General features: G+C 32.4%; 1 protein-coding gene across 1 annotated transcript in view; it reads left to right on the top strand.

Moving 5' to 3' along the window:
• Nucleotides 1-6,174, top strand: part of LOC129805555 (muscle M-line assembly protein unc-89-like) — a 206,028-nt gene that overhangs the window by 143,909 nt on the left and 55,945 nt on the right. The window lies entirely within an intron of this gene.

A 6,174-nucleotide genomic window follows, 5' to 3' on the forward strand; every position in this document is an offset into this window, starting at 1 on the left:
ATACTGCTCTCTCACGTGGAGTTCGAGCAGTAAAAAACTTATAAAGTAATTGAAGTGAATTATTGCTTATTCATTTCAGAATGAAATTCTCTTTAAGTTGAACTTAAACTGTTTACTGGTAAAAATAAAAGGATCAAATAGATCCAAACTTGATCCTTTTGTAAAGGAAGGATCAAATTTCACACTTTGAATGCACATTTATCATAATAGAACATGCTATTTTGATCCATCCTTTGCAAAAGGATTAAATTTGGATCAATTGGATTCTTTTATTTTTACCAGTCTTTGTGAAAATTTTTTAAAAAAAATTTTTGTCACCAGGTTTAAATCAAAATTGTGCATGAATTTTCGATCTGATATGGGTTGTAGAAAATGGCGAACAAAAAATAAACCTTTCTTGATTTTTTTTCTCTTTAATTATTCACGACGTTTCGAGGTTGGATGTCCTGTTCTTCATGTTTCTAATTTGGTTTCGTGTCGAGAAATGTCTGCTTTTCCGTACACTGCTTCAAATTTTGCCTCAAAATAAGAATGTTTTTAAATAAACAATTAAAAAAGTTCCGGTTTGACAATTTTCTCTGGTTTTTCTTGGTTTAAGTATGAAAATTAAAAAATGTTAAGCGTTCCAAGGCAAGATTCTGAATTTGCTTCAGCCACTTTGATCAGGATTTACCCCGAGGTCAAAGTTCCTCCATAATAATGGCTTGCACTTAGTTATGAACCAATAATAATTGATTTTAGAGTTTACAAATGCGAAACTGTATCTTTGCAATATAGCACAAGAGACAAGTTTGAGCATTCCGCAAAGCTGAGACACATTCTCACCCCTTTTTTGTAATAAAATAAACTAATTGTTATATGAGTTTTGTCCTTCAAATAACCATAAGGCGAAAAAGTGTTACTCTTATTCATGAACTATTTGCAATTTGAAATGCATTAATCTTGCTCTCGAGTGTCTCACAAATTGGATACACTTGAAGACAAGCTCTGAAGATGTTTTTGCGAGAAAGAGAGATCATTAGATTTTCTAGCCAGATCCCAATAATCTCAAGGTGGATGCTTTTGCAATTTATGAAGCGTGGCATCACAAAAGTTGCATCCCATGCAAAAGTGTGTGTATGGCGATTGGAGTTTTTGAAAAATAATTTAGTGGCTCACCTTTACCTAATTTTGGCCATCTTCTAGATGTTACATTCAGCATGATCATACTTATTAGTTGTTACACAATTGCAAACACACTTTTTTTGGGTTCTCTTTTTTGGGATCTCAACGCCAATGAAATCTTCACGTCCATCTGAGTCATTTAATTCTCTCTTTTTTTTTTCGGGGGTCTTTGATGATCACTTTACGGTGCTGTTTTCGGACATATATAGCTTTTCAGCCGTCAATCTTTCTCGGGTCAGGAAAATATCCCTATAAAAACTGTTTCGCGTCGATCATCAATACATGAAACTTTCCATACTAAGGCCTGGAAATATCCGTACTACTTCCAGGCCTTAGTATGCAATAGAATTTCGGGTAAAAAATAATTATCAGTTTATGACCGGTTGATTTACCGGTTAAAAGCGCTTGAAATCGGTTCTGTATATTATGAGCAATTAAAATACCCAATCTGGGAGTGAAAAAGTGGCGTTAGCGAATGAACCAAGAGTAGCACATCAGTTAAGATAAGATTTTGCCAGGGGTCAGTTCACTTTTTTTTGCCAATGCACTATTGGCATTACTATTCATTCATTCACTGGAGGAATTCAAAGCCAATATAGCATGACAAATCTTTTTTCTGCTGTTGCTCAGCTTTGAACCCGAGACCTCACAGACATAGAGCCACTTACTCTATCCACTGACCCACTTGAGGCTCTAGCACATCAGTTAATCGATGCCTATTTCTCTCTAGGGTAGGCCGTTTTCGCTGATCACTCTCCATGATCCCCTTATTGAAAACCAAAGTTATCCGTGAGTGATAGTCCTGTTGACACTCTACAAAACACCTTATCAACAAATCCAAACTTGCCCTCGTCGATGGAGATATGGATTTTCAGAACTCACAAATGTTTGATCTTGAAAAAAACTTTAAGAATATCAAGGACATTTGTGAATATGGAGGAAATGTTCGCCTATAAAAGTTCCCAATAGGAAAGCCAAATGAAGATCTGCATAATAAACCTTAAATCGCTCAAATGAGGTGACGATGGCCTCAAGGTGCTATCTCTAACTGTTTGCTTTTACGATCTAGTAACACCTGAATAGACAAACAGCGTAACGTAATTTTTCTAAAATCATTTGGTTCGCGATGATATATCAAAAAATTTGTACTCAATGAGTGGAAGATGAATGTTTTCCGATGTTCGCCCCTACATTTCGATGGAATCTTCCGAACATATGCGCGAAAATTCCACGGAATGGTGCGGAGTTTTTATTATTGGAATCTTTTAGAAGGACAGTGTCCAATGATTGATTTTCAGATGAGACTTTGGATGGAAAATTCCAAGTCACGAGACACCAAATCTCATTGGAGCTTCGTTTTTTCTCTCAAAACCTAATCATTATGGTTGATGAAGAAATCAACTCTAAAAGAAGCATTAACAATGTTGCAGTTGAAAAAGTGAATGTGAAGAAGGATCTATCAAGTTGTTTCCTCTCCACCATCAAAAATCATTTCCATCGCCCAGACATTCATTTAAAAAACTTTAGTTGTGAGCAAAAATGTCGGTGAGGAAAGATCTACAACCAAGAAAGAAGAGTTCAGAGACCCCGAGAGTTGCTTGATCTTCGCACGAGAAAATTATGTCTGCGACGTCTTGAAGTGTAATTTCATAGAATAAGCAATTAAATTCTCTTACTCTGTCTCTCACACCCAATTGTTGTATACTAGCCCGTTGAATAATGGTGATGGCAAAAGATGGGAAAGTTGAATGGAGATGCATTCATCTGTGCACCTCTATCCAAGAAGAAGAGATATACTTCTCCATTTCTTGCTCATAATTTTTTAACATCCAAATGTACTCTTCTGTGTGCAAGTTTTCTGCTTCTCGCGCAGAAATCGAACCAGGAAACTCATTAAAAATTACACAATCGTATTCAATCCATCCGAATGGATTCTTTTTTCTCACTTCCACGAACATCGTGTGTGACTTCTTGACCAAGATTTTTCCTTTATAAAAATTTTATTTTGTTTCTTTCATTGCCATTTTACGCACACCTTTGCTTCAAAAGGAGTTCTTTCTCTCTCTATCTTACAAATATATAAACAACATTTAGAATCTCTTCGAAATTATCTAAGCAAAGAGAAAATTGGAAGTCCATTCAAATTACTCACTGGAAAATTGCACTAAAGTGAAATGAAAGGAAATTCAGTGAGTTTTCAGGTGAAGAAGTCAATTTATTCAAAAAGTCATGATCTATGTTCAATGGAAATTAATAGAGTAATAAATTTTTATGTATTTTTCTTAACTATTTTCCCTTGTATTATTATTATTTATTTTTATTGAGGAAAAGCACAAGTAAATGAGTAGAGTGAATTTAGAGTTCACAGGAGTTATTGACCTAATGAGGATAACATAGAAATCAGGTGAGAATGTTGGTTTTACTGTTTAATCAATTCTAAGAGTATTTTTCTTAACAATGTTTTACACATTCTGAAACTCTGAAATGAAACTCAAATAATATCTACTCAAAATCCACTAATAATATCTCTAGCAGGGTACAGTTGCAAAAATCTTAAATTCTTGCCTAAAACAAATTTTGAAAATTTACAAAATTATTAATCATATACTGATAATTATATGATTTTCCGAACACTGTTTCAGGTAAGAACAAGAACCTAAGATTATGGCAAGCTGTTCATAAGTGTATAACGACCATAGGAGACTTTGTCATAGAATCGTATAAGAAATATTATTTTTTGTTATTGAGTTGTTCGTTGGTTTAGTATCAGTGCTATGTGGATAAATGCATTATCTTTTTAAGTACCGTAGATGTGACCGGCTTCACTACCGTGCTGTTCGTAACATTCGTAATGCCGACTTCAGACCTGAAGTTTAGCCCACTTCCCGAAAGTCTCAAATTTCCAAATAGTTATCAATTTTATTGATTTTTCAGAATTAACTAGATCATTTATCCATAATATTCAATCTTATGTCAAATTTTCCCAAAAAATCTTGATTGATAAGAAATAAGGGAAGTCAAACCATATGGCTAATGCCCTAGACACATTTACGACTTAAGCCGAGAGACGACTTAGTGGAAAATGATGGAAATGCACTTAGACCATTATTTCTAATATAATTGCGCTAAGCTGTCTCTTGGCTAATCCTCATGTCTGTCAAGGCTCTAAGCCTTAGGCCTGAAGCCCGTAAAAGGTCTTATCTTAAGTCCGATCAATAAATATCATCCTTGAACGGTAGAATTAAAAAAAAGGCTTACAAACAGCAGAGTTGGTAAGTCTCTCAATAAAGTTTATTCTGGTGGGAAGTTTTACATTATTATTTCGTAATAATCTTGTAGTAAAATTTGAATATTAATATTATACTTCAGTTTACTTCAGTCCATAGTCTGCGCATCGGAGAACAATTTACGAAAAAAGGTAGATGTCATGAAGAAAATGTTCTGAAAATTTTTAGAAAAAAATATAATAGAAAATCAGTGAGAAATGATTAATAAATTAGATTCAAAATCTTGAGAAAATTTTCTTTTCTTTTTGACGCAAACAGCAACTTTCTATGCAATACGGAACCCATTTTCTTATTATATTTTAATATATTACGAGACTTTTTCCTGTTTAAACTAAACATTTTTTTTTCACTTTTTGCTACATAGGCAGGTTTTATGAAAGTCACGGTTATTAATTTTATTAAAATCATTTAATAATTTTCAATTGTGATGTTTGTTGCAATTTTGTAAATCTATACGACGTCCGCTTAAAAAAACTATATAAATTTTAATTTTTCTTGCTATTATAATGTTAGATTAAACGTCTGTGTATACTAAAAAAAATTGTTATTAGATTTATATATTGAAATACTTTCTACGGAATATTTTCGTTTTACGAGCGAGGTTTTGATTAAGTTGTTTAAAGCGGTCTTCACACTAGAGGTTTAGCCCAGTTCCCGAAGGTCTCAGAATCCTAAATGGCAACCAATTTTATTGCTTTTCAGAATCTACATATTAGGTCATTTGTCCTTTACAATCCAATCATAAATTATATTTTCCAAAATAGTTTGACTGATAAGAAATAATAGCAATTACGTTATATGGCTAAGCCTTAAGTCTGAAACCCGTATAACTCTTAAAGGATAACAAGAAATATGTCAGTTTTTACTGAAAAGCGCGCATTTTCCATTATTTGATATCAAAATACTTCACATAGATATTAAAGGTGTTAAATGTAAATGAAGTTTTGTGTAGTGAATGTCTTTTCTTTGTCGAAGAAGTCTTAAGATAGACGTGAAGATCCTTTCATAAAGATTATTTAAAAATGTTTATCCTAGATAAGAAAATATAAATAAATACTTTGAAAGTTTTTTTTTTTAAATCATTTCTTCTTTGCATTTATTTATTAAGAAAAATATAAGTTAAACGGAATATGATTTCATTCATTTAATTAAATTATTATTCCAGCACTGACCATGCCTAGGTCATTGAATAATAACCAAAAATGAACATTAAATAAACGATCTAAAAATTGTTTCTTCTGAACTTTCTTATCTTACATTAAGTAAATTCAATTTAATTTTTAGTTATTGTTTAATGAAGGATTACTTCAAGATCATTTTTGTAAATAATATTCTAAAATGATCACTTATTAAATTTTTAAATTGCATTTTTCAATGATTTTCGCTCACTTTTGCTATTTATTGAAGAATATCAGCGATAAATGATCTGATTATTTTAATCATTTCCACAAGAGTCATTGTTCGGATGATCACTTCAAGATCACTTAAAAAACGATCCTCCCAAAAAAATTAAATTCTCTTTCAACAAACTTTCAGCAAAACAAAATATTAAATCCAATAAAGTTTGTCGCAGAAGATCAAAAACCGATATCTCTAGCAAATGAAGAGAGGGTATCAATGTCAAGATGCAATGAAGATGATTTTCAAGTAATTTCCTTATTGATTGTCCAAAATATTCACATGGGAATTTTTCCAATAAAATTCCAAGGATTTCCCTCTGCAT

Source organism: Phlebotomus papatasi, chromosome 3 (genome assembly GCF_024763615.1).
Source record: "Phlebotomus papatasi isolate M1 chromosome 3, Ppap_2.1, whole genome shotgun sequence".
NCBI lineage: Eukaryota > Metazoa > Arthropoda > Insecta > Diptera > Psychodidae > Phlebotomus > Phlebotomus papatasi.